Source organism: Populus nigra, chromosome 1 (genome assembly GCF_951802175.1).
Source record: "Populus nigra chromosome 1, ddPopNigr1.1, whole genome shotgun sequence".
NCBI lineage: Eukaryota > Viridiplantae > Streptophyta > Magnoliopsida > Malpighiales > Salicaceae > Populus > Populus nigra.
The window spans coordinates 49,473,259-49,499,107 of record NC_084852.1 but is presented as its reverse complement, the minus strand read 5'-3'; the positions used below and the strand labels follow the sequence as shown (position 1 = coordinate 49,499,107).

Below are 25,849 nucleotides of genomic sequence, written 5' to 3'. Positions count from 1 at the left end.
TCTTCTTCACTATTATTATTATCACTATTATTATTATTGTTGTTGTTGTTGTTATTGTTAATTTTGTGTTATTGTTATCTATAATTTATACAATTAACCTCCCTGTGGTTCGACCCCGGTCTTGCCGGGTTATTTATTACTTTGACACTCCTGCACTTGGGAAAAGACATCAATCTTTTGGTCGTGTTAGTGTCCCTAAACATGGTGGGCCAATAAAATCCATTTTGAAAGATTTTTGCAATGTTCTTTTTTTACGAGAAATGACTCCCACATGCTTCAGAATGATAAAATTTAATGACACTACTTACCTCATTGTCCACAATGCATCTTTGAAATATTTGATCAGGACAATGTTTGAATAAGTTAAGGTCATCCCAATAAAAGTTTCTCACTTCGTTCAAAAACTTTCCTTTATCTTCGGTACTCCAATGAGTTAGCAAATCTCCTGAGGCAAGGAAATTGATATTTTTAGCAAACCAAGGCATTGAACTAAGAGAAAGTAAGGATTTGTCAGGAAAGTAATCATCGGTTGGTGTGATGTCAGATATCGAATCTGTTGTCACTCTTGACAAAAGATTCGCATCAACATTTTCAATGCCTTTTTCATCCGTGATTTCTTCCTGAGAATAAGTCATTTGCAAATCTTCAAATTCATCAAACTCAATATTACTCAAAGTAGATTCAAATTGATCATAAACCAATTCTTCAATAAAATCTACTTCTTGTAAATCATTATCATCTCCAGGTTGCTTGCAAATGTTGAAAATATTCATCTCCAATGTCATGTTTCCAAAAGATAGCTTCATCAGTCCATTCCTACAATTAATCAATGCATTAGAAGTTGCAAGAAATGAACGCCCTAAAATAACAGGAAATGAATTGCATGCTTCAACAGGTTGTGTGTCCAAGACAATAAAGTCCACAGGATAAATGAATTTATCAACTTGTACTAACACATCTTCAACTATTCCTCTAGGCACTTTTACAAATCTATCGGCAAGTAAAAGAGTCACAGAAGTTGGTTTTAACTCACCTAGATTGAGACTTTAAAAAACTGAATATGGAAGTAAATTCACACTAGCTCCAAGATCAAGTAAGGCTCTTTCAATTTTATGTTCTCCAATAAAGCAAGAAATTGTAGGACAACCAGGGTCTTTATATTTCAAAGCATTATTGTTCTGAAGAATGGCACTTACTTGTTCGGCTAAAAAGGCTTTCTTTTTCACATTCAGTTTTCTCTTCACAGTCCACAGATCTTTCAAAAATTTAGCATAAGAAGGAACCTGTTTAATAGCATCCAACAAAGGTATATTGATCCTTACCTGTTTGAAGGTTTCAAAGATTTTAGAGTTGTGATTGACTTTCCTTTGTTTGGTCATGGCATGAGGAAATGGAAGTGCTGGCGGAGAATCAGTCTTTTCTTTGCAATGATCAGATTCAACCCCTTCCTTACCCTCAGATATTGACTCATCATCATTCTCACAAGGTTCAAGAATGGGTTTTTCAATAACCTTACCACTGCGAAGAGTGATGACTGATTTTACATGATCCATGTGTTGGCTTCCAGAACTACTTGCATTCACATTGTATTGCCCCTTTGGATTTTGTTGTGGTTGAGATGGAAACTTACCTTTCTCTTGGAAACTGAGAGCAGATGTCAATTTTGCAAGAGTATCTTTAAAATCTGTCATGCTTTGAGCAAGTTGAGTGTTAATTGCCTCTTGCTTTTCCATAAATGCATGCAATGTTTCCTCAAGATTTCTTTTAGGAGGTGGAGCATAAGGAGGTGTATATCCATGAGAATTTTGGAAATTATGGTGTGCTTGAAACGGTGGCTGTGAAGTTTGAGCATTATTGTTCTCACTCTTCCAACTGAAATTTGGATGATTTCTCCAACCAGGGTTATATGTTTGCGAATATGGGTTATGGTTGGGCCTTTGAAAACTGTTTAATGCATGGGCTTGTTCATGGAGACATTCTTTAAAAGAAGGCAAGGTTGGACAATCATTGGTTGAATGTTCGTTGGTTTCACAGATTTGACATGCAATATCTTGAACAGATTTTAGTTGACCACTCTTTTTTAATTCTAGTGCCTCAACTTTTCTAGCTAAAGATGCAAACTTGGCTTGGAGGTCATGATCTTCCCTAAGGTTGTACATACCCCCACTAGATGTATGAGGTTGGGTTTTACTTGGTGCCTCATAAGTTCCTGTAGTGTCCCAATTTTGTGCATTTTCAGCTAGCAAGTCTAGGTATTCCATTGCTTCATTAGGGTCTTTATCCTCAAAAGTTCCATTGCACATCAATTCAACCATTTGCCTATCTCTAGGAGTTAACCCTTCATAAAAATGTGAAACTAATCTCCATGTTTCAAAACCATGATGGGGGCAAGTATTAAGTAAGTCTCGATACCTATCCCAACATTGATAAAATATTTCTCCTGGTTTTTGAGAAAAAGTAATGATTTGTCTTTTGAAAGAGTTTGTTCTGTGGGATGGAAAAAACTTCTTTAAAAATTGTTGTTGCATTTCATCCCAAGCACGAATGGATCCAGGTCTCAAATTTTGTAGCCATGTTTTAGCTTTATCTTTTAATGAAAAAGGAAAAAGCTTCAATCTAATGGTGTTCATGCTACAATTTGAGTCATTATACGTGTTGCAAACCTCCTCAAATTCTCTTAAATGCAAGTATGGATTTTCTAAATCTAAGCCATGAAAAGATGGTAAAAGTTGAATAATGTTTGTCTTAAAATTAAAATGAGATGCATCAGGAGGAAAAACTATGCATGAGGGTGCACTTGTTCTTGTGGGATTCATGTGGTCTCTAAGAGTTCTAACCCGAATATTCTCATTATTCTCATTATGAAGCGATTGGTTATCTTCTTCAGCCATATTTTCTGAAAATGATGAGGATACCTTACAAAGTCTACCACTTAATGTACGTGACCACACTCTCATGCACGTGTAAGAAGAGAATAAAAGGAAGAAGAAAATAAAAGAAAGAGAAACAAAACAAAAGAAACAAAGTTAGATACAAGAAAAGAGAAAAGAGAAAAGAGAAAATAAAATAAATACTATAATTTGTACAAGAATTTACCTCCCCGGCAACGGTGCCAAAAACTTGACACGACCAAAAGATTGATGTCTTTTCCCAAGTGCAGGAGTGTCGAAGTAATAAATAACCCGGCAAGACCGGGGTCGAACCACAGGGAGGTTAATTGTATAAATTATAGATAACAATAACACAAAAGTAACAATAACAACAACAACAACAACAATAATAATAGTGATAATATTAATAGTGAAGAAGAAGAGGAAGAAGTTGATGAGAACTTTTGAGATGGAAGATAAACGTAAGGATTAAACAATGATAACAACAAATGTCAAGGTTAGAGGATCCACTAATGGTATTTCAAACAAGTATAGTATAAACCCTTATTATTCAATTGGAAACCATACACAAGGAGGTTCCAATCAGATTATAAATTGTTAACATGATTACATTAGCTATCTTATTCGAATAATGCTAATACTTGTAAATGTTTTCAGGCATTCATGATTATAACTTATGTTAACAACAAATCAAGTTCCTTTCATAGCTCAGGTGTCGGTTATACCATACAGTATGGGCTATGAAAGTGCCAAGTATTTGTTGTACCAAGTGTTATACAACATAAATCTAGATTAACCATTTAACAAGCAAAGTATTAAAAGAGAATAAGATAACAAATATAAAGCATGTTAGTATCCAACATTAAGGTCCATGTTAAGTTTATATTATACTTATTCTTACACCATTAGTGTACCCTTTTCACCTTGACATAATTAACTTAGCTAGACATAATGAAAGAAAGAAACATAAATAAACAAGATAAGAACATAAGTAAGATAAAAGTTAACTAAGTAAAGCAAAGGAAATGAAAGGCATAAACTTGATACTAATGAAAGCAAAGCATAAGCAATACAAAGAGAGAAAGCAAGAGCATGATCTTGATCTCAACACCAAGATGCCTAAATACATGGCAAATGCCTTCTTTTATAGGCCAAAATTCGGAACTATTGATTTGTTGACTAATTGATGAGTGGGTGGCCACATCTTGACTTGGTGACAATTCTTATCTTCTTGTCTGCCAAAAACGTCATTGATGACGTCATAATTTGAACAAACTTAAATCATGAAAGTTCTAGGAACTTGTCTCATCTTTCCAGGGTAAAAATTTGAGATATTTGAACTTCTAGAACTCGAGATATGGGCTGAACACTGAACAGTGTCTGGACTGCAGGACTTATTCGGACTTCTTCTTTGTTGCTACAATTTGGACTTGAAAACGACCTTGTTAAATCTTGGGCTCCACATGAAAGTTATAGGTCTATGTCTTATCTTTCCATCCATATAAAATGGACCTAAATCCAAGATCTACAGCTCCAGATATGACCCAATTACCGAACAGTATTCCAGTTTGGACTGCACCAGCATCTCTTTTCTAAGTTTGGCCATCTCTTTGTCCTTTCAATTTCAATACTTCAACTCATCAATCAATTCTTTCATTTATGTGATAGGCCTGCATTTAAGATTAACATTTACCATTAATTAAAGGTATCTTATATAATTAGAAATGTTATTATAAAACATGCTTTAGTTAAGGAGTTATTGATACTTCAAGTGCAAAAATGATGATATAAAACCTTGATAAAAAATGCACTTTTAAGTACTAATCAGACACGCATGCATTCTACAAAGCTTGTGAAAATTGTCAAAAGTCAGGATTTATTTCAAAACATAAGGAATCTTTAGATAATCTTCTATTGACTTTGGAGACATATCCTGGTGAAGATGTGCATTGTGCATTTCAAGACTTATGACCCCATTTCCATAAAGAATGTGATCGACTTAGTCTTGGGAATCTGACTAAAAAAGACCCTATTTGCCAGTTTTTAAGAAAACTAGATGGGAAGTCTATCCCCGACCCATAGAGGGCGTTTAAGCCGTTCTTGGACGTAAAACCAAGGGAAGATGTGAGCCACAATCACAACTACCTGTACATACACATGCTTTTTTAAAATAAATAAATAAATAAATAAAGAGAGAGAGAGAGAGAGTGTGAGACTCCAGCTGGCCTACATATAGGTGGTATGATTGCATCTTCAATTTCTCATCTATAAAATCTTCTCTTCCTTCCCCTCATTTCTACTCATCCCTTACATTAGACAGATATAGAAGCGTGTAGAAATGACAGGTTCCTCAAGTTATCACATAAAAAATATTTGTGTTTTCGGTGGATCCAGTCCTGGGAAGGAAATAGCTTTTTTAGAAGCAGCAAATCATCTTGGTCAGGTACTAGCTGAGAAAAAGATTCATTTAGTGTATGGGGGAGGCAGCCTTGGGTTAATGGGGGGGGGTGTGGCAATAGCTGTATTTTTAGGAGGTAGTCAAGTTTTGGGGGTCGTCCCCGAAGCTTTAACAAAATGGGACATCATTGGAAGAACAATTGGAGAGGAACTACAAGTCTCCACAATGTTTGATCGAATGAATACAATGTTTAACCATGTTGATGCCTTCATTGCCTTACCAGGTGGTCTGGGCACATTGGAAGAGATCTTTCATATTTCCTCTTGGGCCCAACTTCATATTCACCATAAACCTATAGGTTTGCTCAATGTTAATGGTTTTTATGATACTTTGTTGTCTTTTCTTGATCAAGCTGTGGAACAGGAATTTCTAACATCTTCGGCACGACAAATCATAATCTCTGCTGCTACTGCTGAACAATTGATCGACAAACTACAATCTTTCACCCCTGTAATTGATCCTTCCATGAGTCGCATAAATTGGTCACCTACAGAAAGCTTTAAAAAGCTTAGATTGGATTTGAGCCTTCGTTTGTGAATCCTTGTGTCTTTTGGTTTTATTTCTAGCATAGTATTTTGTTATGTTATTTCTTATATTTGTTTAAGTATGTTTCAGGTTTGTCAGTGTTCGTTGCTTCAGGTGATGTGTTCTATACTCTATCTTTCTACCTTAGGACATTGAGGACAATGTCTCGTTTTGGTTGGGGGGAGAGGGTAGTAGTATTTTTTTTTTTAAAAAAAAACTAACCAACTAACTGTTTTTGTTTTAAAAACCATTTGGCAAAACTGTTATTACTAGGATGGTAGAGTAAGGGGGAATGACTCTTGAGACGCATCTTAGTAAACATTTTCTAATGGTTATTTGCAATATTCATAACAAGGCCTAGTAGAATACTTCTTGAAATATTCAGGTTTACAAACTCTCGCATTGTTATCACTTGGTTCTGCTCATATACTCATTTAACAAATATTCTTAAACCTTCATTTTCACACACACACTTTAACATATGATTGTGGGTTGCACATTGAATTATTACATTATTTATGTTCTTTTGTTAAAGGTAACAACTAAGGGATAGGTGCTTGACCGCTTTTTAAGTTCGGCTTGTTTTAACTCGCAAGTGCACGAGTGTGCGATGTAGCAATTAACTCGGTAAGATCGAGGTCATATCCACAGAGAGCTAGATCTGGAAATTAAGCTAGGTAACAAAACAAAACTCAAGAGAAATTAAATTAACAATAACTTGGTTGAAAGTGATTGATGGATTTGTTTTCAAAGATGAAAAAGTGTAAATAGATTTTAAATGACAAGAAAAAGTAAGTCTTGGTCCAAATCAATTTTAATGGTGATGTATTGGTGATTCCTTCAACATATATAAGATAACTCAACCTAATATCAACGATGGTGATATTAGATCGGAAGATATTACAATGAAGTTTAAAAAGATGAAGATTGATTATTGCTTAAGAATGAACAAGTATTTTCATATTAAGTAAGACATTGAATCAAGCAATCTCTATACCAAAACTAAGGTTTGTGCATAAAAATTCAAGATTATAACATTACCTAAATGATTTCTAAAATTTCTTTGCAATAATAAACATTCATGAAGAAAATGAAAAGATAGACATTAAGATTCATTCATATCTTAAAGAACTCACCTCAACCACCATCATCCTTGATTTGGATCCAAGAATAAGATTAGCCAACCATGATTATATATAATAACACTTTAATAAACATAAAATGACTTGAATCAAACTGAAATAATGAGTTTTACAAGCTAAAGAACCGAAATCTATAAAGAAGAACACAACACAATTTCAGTAAAAATTCGGACACAAATCTGACTCTAACATTGGACAGCAATTCGACCCTTTTAGAAGCCTCCTCTGGAGATGGCTATTAGAGACATATTTATAGGCAATTCTGTTAGCTTTCCAGATCATTAAAGGACAGCTCATTTGGACATCTGAGTCAAAAGTTATGGACAAAACACCGAAAGGTGTTCTGAAAAATCAAACCAGGCCAGCTTGGAGAACACTTTGGTGCACGTTTTTCTTCCTCCTTTATGAGTTGTCTCTTTCTTCTTTTGACCCAAAATAATGTCACAATGTCCCCTCCAGCTTCCCATCCATGTTCTTGCCCTCTTGGATCAATGAATTACCCAAATAAATCAAATGTTATTTATTGTGTGGACATGTAGGATCATGGATTGTGTTTGGGCTGATTTGAAGGGTGATTTGGGGCTGATTTGGGGCTGATTTGGGCATCAAATAAGGATACAAATGTACCTATTATTTGGGCTAAGATTGACATTGAAACCTTGAGTGTTTGATGGTTGAAGTCTGCACACAACATAAGGCATGTATGGGCTTGAAATAGATCATATGATATTCTTTTCTAGAATTGGACTAGAATTGATTTTTGGGGCAAATTTGGAGCACTTATTTGAACCAAGATTTTCTTCAATCTTCAACTAATTTTCTCTTCAATTCTTTTTTCCGAATTCCGACGTTGAATTTTCTGAAATAATTCATTTAAGCTCCAAAAACCTATCGAGACATTAAAAGAAACTTCATTACTAAAAAGCACATCAATTATTATAAAAAACCCAAATAAAAATAATAAATACATATGTAAAATAAGAGACTTAAGGATACTTTTGATGCACAATCAATAGGGATAGTCTATAATTTGCAAAAAAAAAAAAAAAACAAAAAAAAGAGAAAAAAAAATGATGATAATAAAAACGTAGATAAGTTTGGTTTCGTAGCCTCCCTAACCTAAGCAATTAAGCCAGAAAGGGGTGTTTTAACACCTAATACCCTAAAGTCAACTGATTTGGGAGCTATTGGCCCAAAGCTTGTTACATGGGTTAAGGAGAAAAGCTTAAGGGAATCAAACATTGCACTATCTACGTATCAGTATCTGCAACCCGAGTTACTAAGCTCGTAGGGGTGTCTCAACACCTAATGCCCTAAGATCAACTGATCTGGGAGTCATTAGCCGAAAGCTCGTTACATGGGTTAAAGATGCATTGTGTTTTAAGTTATATGTATAGATATTAAAAAAAAGAGTAAAATAAAATAAAATAATCCCAACCCAAGGAAGTTAACCTTAAACATTAGAACAAAATATTGTTTTCTTCCAATAAAAGACCCATCATCTATGTTTCATACATTGAGCACATAACAAGGAAGGTTTATTAATATTTTATTTAAGAGATATTGAGCAGATATATAAATTTAATAAGAGTTTGTTTATCTGGATAGATTAATGGAAGTTGAATGATGAATGCCTTGCTTTGTGGATTTTGCAAATTTTTTTTCTATTTTAAAGCTTTAATTACTAGGGACTAGTAATAAGCTGGTTGGGGGGTGTGATAAGTACTTAAAAGTGCATTTTTTATCAAGGTTTTATATCATCATTTTTGCACTTAAAGTATCAATAACTCCTTAACTAAAGCATGTTTTATAATAACATTTCTAATTATACGAGATACCTTTAATTTATGGTAAATGTTCATCCTAAATGCAGGCCTATTACATAAATGAAAGAATTGATTGATGAGTTGAAGTACTGAAATTAAAAGGACAAAGAGATGGCCAAACTTAGAAAAGAGATGCTGGTGCAGTCCAAACTGGAACACTGTTCGGTAATTGGGTCATATCTGGAGCTGTAGATCTTGGATTTAGGTCCATTTTATATGGATGGAAAGATAAGACATATGCCTACAACTTTTTGTTGGCATGCCCTCGCGCCTAAGGTCGTGACAGCTGGCCTCTTATGTTCAGGACCTTTCTTCTATCTATCACAAGAAGCATACAGAAAAGCACCAACAAGAAAGTTCCATGGGAATGAATTTGCGGTGTTTAACCTACAAAGAGCTAGAGGATGCTACAGATGGATTTAATGAAGAACTTGGAAGAGGATCTTTCAGAATAGTCTATAAAGGGGTAATACAAACTGGTTCGACAGTCCTTATTTCCATTACAGTCAAGAAGTTAGACAGATTAAAGACGGCGATGAGGAATTCAAAACTGAAGTCAAACTGATTCACTACAAGATTTCACAGTTTTACCGACGGAAACATTCCGTCGGTGTGTGATTAGAAGTTCGTCGGTGATTTTTTTACCGATATCATCACCAACGGAGTACGTCCATCGGCTTTCCTTTCATCGGTGATTCCCCATTCTGTCGCTATATCGGTCAGCAAAACAAAAAAACCATTTGCCGATGATTTTAGAAACAGAATTTGCGCGCCAAAAATAGATTCCCGCTTGAAATATACCAACGGATTTTTAGTTCGTCGGTGATATCGTGAGTGACCGACGGCTACTAACCGTCGGTAAATCTGTCGGTGAGTGTATGAAATACCGACCAAATATATCCATCTGTCAATTCATCGGTAAGTGTGGCAGCTATTGTTAAATGCCGACGGATTAATTCCGTCGGTAAGTCTGTCGGTGAGTGTTTAAAATACTGACCGAATGAATCCGTCAGTAAAATCCTTGGTAATATTTTTTTTCTAAATTTGTTTTAAAAAAATTATTTAGGATATATAATATAAAGCTATATAAATTAATTGTAATACAAACCAATTATGCAAATAAAATTTATATTAAACATAAAAAAAATCAAAGTTAAATAATATTAAACACCAAAAGGATTAGGCGTACATGTTCCACTATTTGCCATGTTCATAACCATTTCGCGAAGCTGTTCATAAGCCACTTTTTGTTCTTCATACTCCGCTTTTTGTTGTGCTTGAGACGCTTTGAGTTGTGTGTACTCCGCTGATAGGTGGTCGTATTTGTCGGTAAGCTGAGCCGTATGTTCCTGCAAGGCCACAAACTCTTTAGATTGAGAGCTCGATATTGATTGGGAGCTCCTAATGGTTGAAACACTACGGGTCGACCACAAGTTGTCGGCCATAGTGTTGGAGAGCCTGTAAACCTGATTTTTATCGGGTCCACCTGACGAGCCAACCTCCATCCACAAATCCAAATCGAATTCCGGATGGGTCAAAATATCATCCCCGTATCTCTCCCTCAACCGATTATTATAGGTCTCCTGAAAATAATAATAAAAAAGTAATCATCATATTCAATTCAATAAACATAATAACTTACAAAATAAAATGGTCGAACAAACATACCATGAAATGTTGAGCACGATTATCAACGAACTGTTGCATCCCCTTTTGGCGGTCTTGACTCCTCACGTGCGTCTCCACAAACAGCTCCATCGGGCTCGGCTCACGTCCAAGAGACGCAACCTATAATGAAAAAGGATATATTAACAATAACTTAATTTAATGATATATTTCATTTAAATTAATCTTACCATCCGTTTCGCATGTGCAGCAAATGGAACGGAGCCGCCAGTGTGCATTGTCACCGAGCCATGAATTGGCCGATTTCGGTTGCCAGCACCGGAATGTGAGCATCGTGTGAACCGCTTAGACGTCACGTGCTCAAGATAGTGTGGCCATATATCTTTCGGGATGTATATCGGTTTGAAATCCCTCCAAACCGCAACATCGTTCCATCCTTGGAAACCCCTATCCCTCGCGGTTTTTTTTGCCCTTTTCTGTGCTTCATACCAAAAATCACGCAACCTACTTCACACAACCAAAAATTACATTTCGAAACATAAATTTTAGTTTAAAAAAATCTTGTATTTTTTTCAATCTCACCTAGTTACCGCGTGATTTTCCCACACCCTCCTTACAACAGTGTTATGCTCACTGTCCCAGCAGAATTTGTGTTGTGTATACATAAACAAGTTTAAATAAAAACAATATTTTTTTTACAATTATATTAATAATTTATTAGAAATAAGCTGAAAATAATAAATTAACACCAACCTGAAATCTACCAAACCATGCATTGATTTGAGGCATCCATTCAGGATGCTTGGATATCTGACTCCATTGAAACAATGAATCTCCATCGATGATTTAAACGCCGATGATATTACTCAAGTGGCCTCAATGTTTGTGAACTTGAAAATAAATGAAATAAATTAAATAGTGATTACTTCATAAATTATGTTGTAATTTTTTTTTAAAAAAATTAAACCTTAACAAACTTACATTGAAAGGTCGTCCTTCCACTGTGCCTCGTACTTGCGGGTAAATTGATTCCACTGTGAAGGCACGCCGCCTCTGCGCTGTGAAGTACCACTGGAAGAGACAACATCGGTTGACGGCGCAGGTGGTGTAGGTGCCTCTTCTTGAGAGGCACTTAAGGAAATATCATCATCGTTGCTAGACGAACTAGCTGCAACCGTACGTGAATGACCAGCTCTGGTTTTTTTTATTCTACGCATCTCCATAATTTTATACAAATAATTATATAATGAAATTCAAATGTTAAAAAAAAATTCGACATCACCTCTCCTATACCGGATACTACTCCCCTATACCGAATACTACCCAAATCCACAAACCTGCACATATTAACAAAAGCCACAACCAATTGACCCCAATCTATACTAATTATTCCAACGTATTCAATTACTAATCCTAAGGTAAATTCAACATTAAGAATTACAATTCAATAAATTATTCAATAATTATGCCAATACAACAATAAAATATATTTAATAAAAAAAAACTGTAGACTAACAATTAAAATTAATTGAAAAAAATTAAACATAAATCATGCAATAATAGAGTAAAATTAACAATTATTCCAAAATATTCAATTACTAATATTAAGGTAAATTCAACATTAACAATTACAATTCAAAAAATTATTCAATAATTATACCAATACAACAAAACAATAAATAAATAAAAAAAACTCTAGACTAACAATCAAAATAAATGCAAAACATTAAACACAAATCATGCAATAATAGAGTAAAATTAATAATTATTCAAACATATTCAATTACTAATTCTATGGTAAATTCAACATTAACAATAAATATTCAACAAATTAACTAATAATAATTATGTCAATACAACAATAAAAAATATTCAAAAAATTCAAAAAAAAAACTATAGACTTTAGCAATGAATTATGCAAAAAAAAAAATATAGACTTTATCTATATTACAAAACATATACCAAAACAAAAAACATACCAAAACAAATAGCAAAAAAAACCCTTACAGAAAAAAAAATACATACCTTTTAAACTGATGGAGATTCATGAGAAAATTGCTAGAGATTGCAGGTGAAACCTTTGAAGAACGGAGAGGAAAAGAATCGGTGAAAAACTGTGGAGAAAATCGATGAAAAACTGAGAAGAAGAAAAAATGAACTGAAGCGGTGGTTGGGGGGACTTATATGGCAGTTTTACTGACGGATTCACCGACGGATATAAAATTAATTATTATTTTAATTTATTCCATCGGTGAAGTGTCAAAAATCCGTTGGTAAATTTTGAATTTCGCACCAAAATTTTTAATGACCCTCTATATTTTTCGTGGTCCGTCGGTAATTCCGTCGGCGAGCTGACGTGGTCAGAGATGCATTTAATGCACAACCCTTTGGAATTTGCGCGGTCCATCGGTAATGTCGTCGGTAAACTTGACCGCTGACAACTTGTCGACGTACTGATATCTGTCGGTATAGTCATCGGTGATTATGGCATTTCAAGTAATTATTTTTGAACTTTCTATGAAATGTTGACGGACTTAATCCGTCGGTATGCACATCGGTGATTGTGGCATTTCAAGTAATTATTTTTAAACTCTCTATGAAACGCTGACGGACTTAGGCCGTCGTTATGGTCGTCGGTGATTATGGCATTTTAAGTAATTATTTTCGAACTCTCTATGAAATGCCGATGGAAATATATCCATCGGTATTGACGTCGGTGATTGTGGCATTTCAAGTAATTATTTTCGTGTTACAAAATATATCATCCATGATCTATAATTATTTCAAGTAATTATTTCGTGATTGTGGCATTTCAAGTAATTATTTCAAGTAATAAATATTTCGTGTTACAAAATATATCATCCATAATCTAAATTACATGAAAGAAAGGGTTTTACACAGGGCTTAAATTTGATTGTTAGTCAGAATTTTCTTCTTCTTTGTCATTAATTGAATTGTCATCACCCTCATCGCAATCTTCAATATGGATATCGTCTTCTTCATCCACATTTGCTTGTCCGCTAGAGCTCAAAACAACATTCAACTCCTCTGAGTCAATGACACGACCAAAAGATTGATGTCTTCTCCCAAGTGCAGGAGTGTCGAAGTAATAAATAACCCGACAAGACCAGGGTCGAACCACAGGGAGGTTAATTGTATAAATTATATACAACAATAATACAACAACAACAATAGTAACAATAATAACAATAACAATAATAGTAATAATAATAATAATAATAATAATAATAATAATAGTAATACTAGTAGTAGTAGTAGTAGTAATAATAGTAGTAATATTAATACTAAAGAAGAAGAAGTTGATGAGAACTTTAAGATGGAAAATTAATGTAAGGATTAAACAATGATAACAACAAATGTCAAGGTTAGAGGATCCACTAATGGTACTTCAAACAAGTATAGTATAAACTCTTATTATTCAATTGGAAACCACACATAAAGGAGTTTCCAATCAGATTATAAACTGTTAACATGATTACATTAGTTATCTTATTCGAATAATGCTAATACTTGTAAATGTTTTCAGGTATTCATGATTATAACTTATGTTAACAACAAATCAAGTTCCTTTCATAGCTCAGGTGTCGGTTATACCATACAGTATGGGCTATGAAAGTGCCAAGTATTTGTTGTACCAAGTGTTATACAACATAAATCTAGATTAACAGTTTAACAAGCAAAGTATTAAAAGTGAATAAGATAACAAATATAAAGCATGTTAGTATCCAACATTAAAGTCCATGTTGAGTTTATATTATACTTATCCTTACACCATTAGTGTAACCTTTTCACCTTGACATAATTAACTTAGCTAGACATAATGAAAGAAAGAAACATAAATAAACAAGATAAGAACATAAGTAAGATAAAAATTATCTAAGTAAAAGAAAGGAAATGAAAGGCATAAACTTGATATTAATGAAAGCAAAGCATAAGCAATACAAAGAGAGAAAGCAAGAGCATGATCTTGATCTCAACACCAAGATGCCTAAATACATGGCAAATGCCTCCTTTTATAGGACAAAATCCGGAACTATTGATTTGTTGACTAATTGATGAGTGGGTGGCCACATCTTGACTTGGTGACAATTCTTATCTTCTTGTCTGCCAAAAACATCATTGATGACGTCATAATTTGAACAAACTTAAACATGAAAGTTCTAGGAAATTGTCTCATCTTTCCAGGGTAAAAATTTGAGATCATTTGAACTTCTAGAACTCGAGATATGGGCTGAACACTGAACAGTGTCTGGGCTGCACGACAGATTCGGACTTCTTCGTTGTTGCTACAATTTGGACTTGAAAACGGCCTTTTTAAATCTTGGGCTCCACATGAAAGTTGTAGGCCTATGTCGTATCTTTCCATCCATATAAAATGGACCTAAATCCAAGATCTACAGCTCTAGATATGACCCAATTAACGAACAGTGTTCCAGTTTGGACTACACCAGCATCTCTTTTCTAAGTTTGGCCATCTCTTTGTCCTTTCAATTTCAGTACTTCAACTCATCAATCAATTCTTTCATTTATGTGATAGGCCTGCATTTAAGATGAACATTTACCATAAATTAAAGGTATCTTATATAATTAGATATGTTATTATAAAACATGCTTTAGTTAAGGAGTTATTGATACTTCAAGTGCAAAAATGATGATATAAAACCTTGATAAAAATGCACTTTTAAGTACTAATCAGTCAACATCAACAAGACATCATTTATGTTGCAGAGTCTAGCTTTTGAGTTGATTTCGACCAATCCATAGTGCGGATCAACTCTGATTCCTCTGTCAGTTGTGTCATACCAATAGCATTTGAATAAAAACACTCTATTCTGTTCGTTATGATATTGCAGTTTGACGACCTCTTCTAATCTACCATAGTAGTCAACTTTTAACTACTAGTGGATCCCTTAACACAAACACCGTTGTTGTATGTCTTTATTCCTTGCCCGTATTCTTCAGTATGGAAAACATATCCATTGACAAAATACCCGTTGTAGCACTTACATTTTCTTTCAGGCCCCAAGCTTAGTGAAGACAATGACTTAGGCGTACTCTATCCCATTTGATAAACCTTGTATGTAATGTACATCAATAAACAGTAAATGAACGAGAATCTCGTAATGACATGCATACATACAGTAATTTTGCAAGCTAGAATGAGGTTGTGATAGTGCTTACATGTGTTCTGAACCATGTGGCAAACTATTCATCTTATAATTGAAAGATATGGGATTCGGTCAGCTGTGAGTTATTGGAGAGCAAATATTGTCGATGTTGCCTACAAGTGATGATGAGTGTATGATATTACAATATATAATTAACAGTATATTACTAACAAAGTTTAATTAGTATAAACTTACTGAATAAAAGGTCTCAGCTCATCACAGTTAAATAGAACATAGTTGTGTGCTTGTTTGAACTCTATTTCCGACAAATATCTTCCTCTTATGGCATTTTTAGGTGTGGGTCGTCCAATATTGGAGAATATTAACAAGTTCCCACTGGAAGGCACTTCACCGCCATCATCATGCCGTGGAACGTGATTGATTCTCGTTCTCAGATGAGGTTCGAAATAGTACGAGGAAAATGTTGAGATCTCCTCAACAATATACGCCTCAGATATCGAAGCCTCAACATGTTTAATTAGTATAACCTTTTTCTTGAGATTAAACAAGTACTTGCATTGAAATATTAATCAACTATTTTCAATTAAGAAAAATGTAAAGACCATAAAAAAAAACAAAACAACAAAAAGTGGAACCGGAATGACTCCACCATTACTGCCAATTTCTGAATCGGCAGCCACGCAGTTTCAGGCTGCCGATTTCAGAATCGGCAGCGACATAGTTCAGGCCTGCCGATTTCAGAATCGGCAGCGAAGCAGTTTGGCTGCTGATTTCTGAATCGGCAGCAACACAATTTCAGGCTGCCGATTTCTGAATCGGCAGCGACGCAGTTTCAGGCTGTCGATTTTAGAATCTGCAGCGACGCAGTTCAGGCCTGCCGATTTTTGGATCGGCAGCGACGCAGTTTGGCTGCCGATTTCTGAATTGGTAGCGACGCAGTTTCGGGCTGCCGATTTTAGAATCGGCAGAGACATAATTCAGGCCTGTCGATTCCTGAATCGGAGCGACGCAGTTTGGCTGCCGATTTCTAAATCAGCAGCGACGCAGTTTCGGCTGTCGATTTCAGGATCGATAGTGACACAGTTCAGGCCTGCCGATTTCTGAATCGGCAGCGATACAGTTGAGGCTGCCAATTCCTGAATCGGCAGCGACACAGTTTGAGGCTGCCGATTTCAGAATCGACAGCGACGTCAAAAGAAAAAAAATAGGATTTAGTGTGGGACCGACCTATCCTAGTGGGGAGAAGGGGAATGGAAATCAGTTCAAGGATAACCTAAAATGGGGATTAGGACAGCCTTGGTCCAACATCCAAACACCCCTCTTTTTTAGCTTTTAGGAGGAGTATAAATGCAGCAAGGAGAGAGAGTGGGGGACACCCTCCCCAAAAACGAGTTGCATGCTCTTGTTCCCTTCCCTGTCCCCAAAGTGAGCTGCATGCTCTTATCCCCTTCCCTCTCCCCAAAAATGAGATGTTTGTCCCCTTTCCTCTTTCCCTTTCCAAGGAAAGAACTTGACCAAACCCCAACTGCTAGTGCCCTCCTTAGGCGTGAGAGAAAGAAGGGAGAGCTTGACAGGAGGCTGGACAACTGCGAACATGAAGGAAGTAGAGGCCTAACATTGGTGGGAAACTAACAAGAGGAGGAGAAAAATCAAAAGAGAGGAAGAGGAAGGAGCAATCGGGAGTAGAAGTGGAGAAATGTTGTCAAACCCCTCCCAAAAATGCTAAATCCGTGAGGTATGAACCATGTCTTTCCCCACCTGTTCTTAAAATCGAAAGGAAGAAGAAAACTATGGATGCATGGCCTTGGAACTTTACTCCAACTGTTATGGAAAGAACTAAGCTAAAAGGGGGGACAAAAACGGGGCTGGATGGGGGGGACCTAATTCCAGAATATTTAACAAAAGATTATATGCTGAAATTGATGGGTTCAATGTGTGTGTGCTGCTAGAATTCATTGACAGATTATATGCTGGAATTGATGGTTTCAATGTGTGTCTGCTGCTGGAATTTATTGAAAGATTATATGCTGGAATTGATGGTTTCAATGTGTGTGCTCTGCTGGAACTTAGTGACAATTTATATGCTGGGGTTGTTACAGCATGTGTGGTGTGTGTTCATGCCGAAATGTGTGTGTTCTGCAGCGAATTGGTGATTCGCTGCCGAAGATGAGTTGCGGCAGCAAAATTGTGATTCGCTGCCGAAACTGAGGTGTCCGCAGCGAATTAGCATTCGCTGCCGAAATGTGTGTGCTGCAACGAAATTGTGATTCGCTGCCGAAACTGAGATGTCTATAGCGAATTAGCATTCGCTGCCGAAATGTGTGTGTTCTGCAGCGAATTGGTGATTCGCTGCTGAAGATGAGTTGCTGCAGCGAATTTGTGATTCGCTGCTGAAACTGAGTTGTCCGTAGCGAATCTGCATTTGCTGCCAAAATGTGTGTTTTGTAGTGAATTTGGGAGTCGCTGCTGAACTTGAGCTGGCTGCCGTGAATTTGCGATTCGCTGTCGAAATTGAGTTGTTCGCAGCGAATTAGCATTCGCTGCCGAAATGTGTGTGCTGCAGCAAAATTGTGATTCGCTGCCGAAACTGAGTTGTCCGCAGCGAATTAGCATTCACTGCCGAAATGTGTGTGCTGCAGCGAAATTGTGATTCGCTGCCGAAACTGAGATGTCTGCAGCGAATTAGCATTCGCTGCTGAAATGTGTGTGTTCTGCAGCGAATTTGTGATTCGCTGCTGAAGTTGAGTTGTCTGCAGCGGAATTGTGATTCACTGCCGAAACCAAGTTGTCCGCAGCGAATTAGCATTTGCTGTCGAAATGTGTGTTTTGCAGCGAATTTGGGAGTCGCTGCCGAACTTGAGTTGGCTGCCGTGAATTTGCGATTCGCTGCCGAAACTGAGTTGTCTGCAGCGAATTAGCATTTGTTGCCGAAATGTGTGTTTTGCAGCGAATTTGAGAGTTGATGCTGAAGTTGAGTTGGCTGCAGCAAATTTGTGATTCGCTGCTAAAATTAAGTTGTCTGCAGCAAAATAGTATTCGCTGCCATAAAATTTGTTGGCTGCAGCGAACCAGTTTTCGTTGCCGCCATTGTGGCGCCAGCAGCGAAACAGTTTTCACTGCTGAATCGGCAGCCTGCAGCGAATCAGTTTTCGCTGCCGAATTGGGCAGCCTGCAACGAACCAGTTTTCGCTGTCGATTTCTACAGTAGGCCTTCTAGGCAGAAATTGCTTAAATGCTAGTAACAATTTCATGGTATGATGGTGTAAAATGTGGAACACTTGAATGTGAACATATGAACTCTTGAAATAAGTGTGGTGATGAATGTGAATTGAAGATGCAAATGAATTGATTGTGGTCATTGTTGTCTTAGGTGTTGTGGCCGGGATCAGACCATTGCCAGGACAGGGACAGACCACAAGTGAAGCAGGTAGGTGGTTTCCACCTTTTTCCAATTTTGATGTTTATGTTTTGAAATGATTCGCTTGTGATGATATTTTATTTAAATCCTTGTTGTAAGAGGAAACGATGAAAAAGAGTTGGATTAAATTCTTCATGATTGTCGAAACGACTATGAAATGTCGAACAAGTTCTTGATGAGTGTTGAAACAATGGTGAAAATGTTAGAGTTCTAAAATGACCCATTTGAGTTGAGCACACTATTGAGTTGTGATGAATACTAAACCGAATATGAGATGTTGATTGGGGCTATTATGAATTTGGGTTGCTAATGAATGGTAATATGAGCAGTACAAAGGATCTACTGTTGTATCCTTATCGAATGTAATAGTGATGAATGATTGCATAAGTATTATGAAGAATCTATTGTTTTATTATATTGAATGTAATTGTGATGAATGTATTACCAATGACCTACTGTTGTATTTTTATTGAATGTAGTGGTGATGAATGATTGTATAAGTGTTATGAAAGACCTACCGTTGTATTGTACTGATGGTTAATTACCACAAATAATGGTGTGAGTATTACGGGGGATTTATTGTTGTGTTGCATTGAACATTAACTGTCATGAATTGTTTGATGAAACAATGATTAGCTTCGGCTAATGGCATCTGAAGGGATGACCGAAACAAATGATTGATTAGCTTCGGCTAATGGCATCCGAATGGATGACCAGGGTAAATGATTGATTAGCTCCGGCTAATGGCATCCGAATGGATGACCGGGGTAAATGATAGCTTCGGTAAATGACATCCTAAATGGACAGTCGAGATGCATAAATTACTAGCTTCGGCTAATAACATCTTTAGTCGATAATCGAGATGAACAAATGATTAACTACGACTAATGGCATCCGAAGGGATGACCGAGATAGATGATTGATTAGCTCCGGCTAATGGCATCCGAATGGATGATCGGGGTAAATGATTGACTAGCTTAGGCTAATGACATCCTAAATGGATAATCGAGATGAATAAATGATTAGCTATGGTAATGGCACCATAGATGAATTACCAGAATGAATAAATGATTAGCTTCGGTAAATGGCATCCTAAATGGACAATCGAGATGCATAAATTACTAGTTTCGGCTAATAACATCCTAAGTCGATAATCGAGATGAACAAATGATTAACTATGTACGTCTAATGGCATCCGAAGGGATGACCGGGATAGATGATTGATTAGCTCCAACTAATGGCATCCTAAATGGATAATCGAGATGAATAAATGATTAGCTATGGTAATGGCACCATAGATGAATTACCAGAATGAATAAATGATTAGCTTCGATAAATGGCATCCTAAATGGACAATCGAGATGCATAAATTACTAGCTTCGGCTAATAGCATCCTAGGTGGATCACCGGGATGAACAAATGATTAATTATGACTAATGACATCCTAAAGGGATAATCGAATAGCATTCTAAATGGATAATTAGGATGAAGAAATGACTAGCTGCAACTAATCGCATCCTAAGTAGATGACCGAGATGGAAAAAAAATATTTATATATATGAGTAGCTACGACTAATAGCCCCCTAGTGGATGACAAGATGAATAAATGATTGGCTTTGGCTAATGGCCTCCTAAGAGGGTAGTCAAATTTGAGTGTATGAGTTAGTTTTCAGAACTAATGCGTTCATATATACTACGTTTCGTATATACTAGGTATATGAAAGGACTATAATGGTTATGCTGTAAACAGAGAAAAACATTAATTCAGCTAACGACATTCGAAATGAATGATCGGGTTTGAGTACTGCGATTAGCCTTAGTAATTGATGAAGTATTAATGGTGGTATTTACATAAGTAAAGGGAAATTAAAAGAATTATGCTTTTTGGTTCATGAATGAAATGTGCCTTTAATCTTGTTTTCTTATGTTTTCTTAAATGGCCTATAACACTTAAACGTACCTTGTGTTGTAACAGGGACAACATACCAATATGGTGTGTAAGAAAATTCACACATTTTGAAAAGAATTATATACTCGCCTATTATGGGTGATATGAGTTCTGCATGAACGGACATGTAAATCACTCAATTAGTCGTCCAATCTCTTTTGTAAAAACTAGTAATTAAATACGGACGAGAATGTACAAACAAGTAGATATGAAGTGTATGAATACTCATATGAGGTGTTGTAACCCATTTTTGGGTCCTCACAAATAAAAAAATAAATATATAATAATAATAATAAAAAGAAATTGAACAGTGTCGTTTTGACACTGTTCCTCTTCCCGCATGCTGCTAGAGCCCCACGCCCCTTTAAACAAGAAACAATGACTGCATGCTGCTCCCAGAACTTAAAGCCCCACGCCCCCTGTTTGAAGATCTCGCCTGGTGTCCCCTGCTCCCCATGCGCAGCAACGTCCCCGCTCCCCCCTTCACCTATAAATATTGCTCTTAGCAGCTGCAATAAGGGGGGTTTTTTTAGAGGGAAGGCCAAGAGTTCAGTTTTTGAACGAGAAAGAGAGAACACCCAAAACCAGTTCCCCCCTTGGCCATTCTCCTCTCTCGGCCATTTCTTCCCTACACCCGAAGCAGCCTTCTCTATCAACGGAGCCCCAGACCAGCCTCCCCTGAACCGCTGACAGAAGGAAACACCAGAGACAGAGGAAAGAAAGCAAAAAACAGAAGGGAGGGAGCCGCTGCAGAGAAGAAAGAACAGCTGTTGTCACCGAGCTCCCTCAGCCACCAACCACCGTCACAGTAGCACTGCCCACGCCACCACCATCCTTCCTCAGCTCATCATCTTCCAGCCACACGCCGTGTCACCATCGAAGAAAAACAGGAACCTGCACCACTACACAGGCGAAGAAAACAACTGCAAGGCACTACCCAACACTGAGGACAACTCACCATCTTCTTCCCAGCCGCAGCAACACCACCAGGAACAGAGCACTTCCTCTTTACCGCCACCAGCTGCCATTGCCATCTCAGTCAACAACAGCCCCATGAAAAATAGAAGGAGGAAACGAAAACAGAGGAGAACAGAGCTAAAGAAAAAAAAACGGGCAGAGAGGGAGGAGGAGGGAAAACAATGAGACAGTGAGGGGACGACCGAGAGGGGAGACCATTGTACATAGAGGAGGACGAACAACTGACAGAAGGAAACACCCGAGATCAAGAGGAGAAGAACCAGACAGAAGCAAAAGGGAGGAAGGAAAACAGAGCCACTGCCACCGTCAGCACCACCGGGAGACCTCATCGGCTGCCTCTCCACCGCCACCAGCATCACTGGGAGTGTTCGCCATCGTCTTCAACATCTTTTCCTCCACCAGGTTTGTCCCCCTTCTCGTCGCCGTGCATGCACCATTTCCTTGCATTTCACTGTTCAAGTGAAATATAATTCACTTGAACAGTGAAATGCTATTTCACTGTCCATGTCAAATATAATTCACGTGAATAGTGAAATGCTATTTCACTATTCACGTGAAATATAATTCGCAACCTGGTTAGGCCTGCTGGGTTCAGCCTAGCCACATGGGCCGAGCTGGGTCCAGCAAAAAAAAAAACAAAAAATTTTTTTTTCAAAAATTATTTCAAAGAATCTGTGATTTTCTACAAGTTTGTTACTGCATTCTGATCAATATCGGTTTGTATTTTTATACTGTAAAGATACAAATATGATATTAAAATACCCGGTTTTCGTCAAGCCATCAAAAAAATAAAAATATTTTGTTTTCATGCATACGGCCTAGTCTCTCCAATATATATATATATATATATATATATATATATATATATATATATTATAACATCATATTTTCACACAATAAGGAAATTTCAAAACAATATATGTATTAGCATGCATTTTGGCTTTAATAACCAGTTTATTCAAGCCATGAGAACTAGACCAATATTTCAAAAATTCTAAAAAAATCTTTTTGTCTTCTTTTAATATCTGGGATTACGAATTTATACGTAAAATATATTCCTGATATTAAAAATATGGTTTTTATATAGACGTTAGAACGGTTAGGTTTTTTTACCCGATAAGATAAGGACCTCCTTATTGAGGAGGACTTTTCTTGAGCCATACCAACAACTAGGAAACACAACAAGACCTCGGATTTTATCAGACAAATAAACAATGCAGTTTACCTTAGGTTGGGCGTATTTGGGGTGCTAATACCTTCCCTTTACACAACCAGTCCCCGTACCCAATCTCTGAGACCAGTTAGGGTTCCTAGTGACCAAAATACTAGGTGGCGGCTCCCATTCCATTTTCCACCGATAAAAGACTAGATTTTCTTGTCCCCCCATATTCGCCAGATACCAATACACACTTCCTAGATAAAGTGAAAAACTCGTCGCAACGCCGCACACGTGCGACATGAGGTATTCATCTAATGAGAACGTCATGTTGTAAGAATCACACGCGGTATGAACTCATGATGTTATGAGATTAGAAAAGAATGGGAATTTATAAATATGTCGATATGATGTAAGGAAAAAAAAATTTCAATGACTTTGGCCTTGAAAAGGCAGGGTCGTTATAAAAAACATATAAAATACTTTTATATATGAATTACATTGCAACTATAATATCTAACTGTTCGAATGGGTACATCCATCTATATTGGACTAGTCCTCCAGCTTTTGCCTTGAACAGTAAATGTATAAGGAGATGCTCCATTGAGTCAAAAAATGATGGAGGGAATATCATCTCAAGTTTGCATAGTGTCTCGACGATATTCGTTAGAAGCCTCTCAATGTGATCAACATTCAACTTGCTAGAACATATATCTCTGAAGAAATGATTGATCTCCGTGAGTGCATCCTATATTCTCTTTGGCAACAAATCACAAAAAGCTAATGGGATGAGTGTTTGCATAAAGACGTGGCAGTCATGACTCTTCATTTCATACAATCTGCAGTCCTCTATATTAACCAGCCTTGATATGTTCGATGCATGTCCATCCGGAAAACGCAGACTGTTAAGCCATTTATAGACTAGCAGTTGTGCGTTTTTCTGTAACATGAAGCTTGCTCTTGGTTTTGTGACCCGTGACTCATCATAAACCAACTCCATATTTTTACGGTTACAATATAAAGCTATATCCAATCTAGCCTTGATGTTGTCCTTTGTCTTCCCCTTCACATCCATGATGGTGTTGAAAATGTTCTCAAACATGTTCTTTTCGATGTGCATGACGTCAAGGTTATGGCGAAGCAGATTGGTCTTCCAATAAGGAAGCTCCCAAAAGATACTTTGTTTTACCCAATTATAGGTCAAACCAAAACCAGGAAACTTTTGCTTACTTGATTGAAGGCCAAACACAATGTCACCGTCCTTTGAGACAACATCATGCAATTCTTCACCAGAAAGACGCGGGGATGCAACATCTTTTTCAACTCTGCCAACAAAGAAATCTTTTTTGTTCTTTCTGTACCTATGATTAAGTGACAAGAAGTGACGGTGACAGTAAAAAAAAGAAGCTTTACCTTCGTTTGCTAGCATGAATGCCTTGTTGTTTTCCATGCAGTATGGACATGCGAGTTTCCCATGCGTGCTCCAACCAAAAAGCATTCCATAAGCTGGAAAATCATTGATAGTCCACATCAAAGCCGTCCTCATAAGGAAATTTTGTTTCCTTGATATATCATAAGTCAGAGCTCCGGAGGACCACAACTGCGTCAACTCATCAATCAACGGTCGAAGACAAACATCTATATTCCACCCCGGGCTGCTTGGACCGGGTATAACAGTAGATAAAAACATGAACTCCGGCCTCATACACATTCCTGGTGGCAAGTTATAAACTGTGAGTATGACCGGTCAATAAGAATAAGGAGCAACAAATGACCCAAATGGGTTGAATCCGTTTGTACACAACCCAAGACGCACATTCCTTGATTCAGCTGAAAAGTGAGGATGAACACTATTAAAGCTTTTCAATGCTTCGCCGTCAGAAGGATGAACCATCACTCCATCAACCGCATGGTGTGCTTGGTGCCATGTCATGTGCTCAGCAGTCCTTGGTGACATGAATAACCTCTGTAGTCTAGGTGTGATCGGGAAGTATCTAAGTTTTTTATATGCCACTAGAGTCTTTCCCCTGCCAGTTCTAGGTTTTAACGGGAATGCCCGCATGTCATGCATTCGGTCATCTCAACATTTTTAAGGTAGTATAACATGCAGAAGTTAGGGCACATGTCAATTTTCTGGTATCCTAAACCGAGGGGTTTCATCATGGACTTCGCAGCATAGAAGTTCTCTTTCAGCCTGTTCCCTTCAGGTAAAATGCTTCTTGCCCATTCAAGAATCTTGTCATACCCGGCCTCACTCAACCCGTGATCTGACTTGATGGTGAACACCTATGCTACGACCGATAATTTACTGTGGTTCGTGCAGCCATCCCATAATGGTTCGTCAAAATCTTTCAACAAATCAAAAAACCTAGCTGCATCTGCATTAGGTTCTTCTTCTACGATTGGACATTGACTGACATTACCTTGATTCATTCTCATTGCATCCATAACCATATTTCTGTAAGGATTAGTGTTGTCATTTGTCGCTTCATGCACGTTGCTAGCACTAGAAGTAGACCCAACCACCATTTCTTCCATTCTCCTCTCACTCTCGCTAACAAATACTTCTTCATGTGCATACCAACACTGGTAATTCTCCATAAACCCTTTGTGTAGAAGATGCATCATTACAACATCTGGATGCAGATACTTTTTATTTTGACACTTCCTGCTTGGACACCTAATACCGCCTCCAGTAAAATTTCTAGGAATAGATATTGCGAAATTAATA

At 37.0% G+C, this 25,849-nt stretch overlaps 1 pseudogene; it reads right to left on the bottom strand.

Annotated features, from left to right (window-relative positions):
* Window positions 1-638: 638 nt before the first annotated feature.
* Window positions 639-25,012, bottom strand: LOC133692589 (uncharacterized; annotated as a pseudogene).
* Window positions 25,013-25,849: the final 837 nt, after the last annotated feature.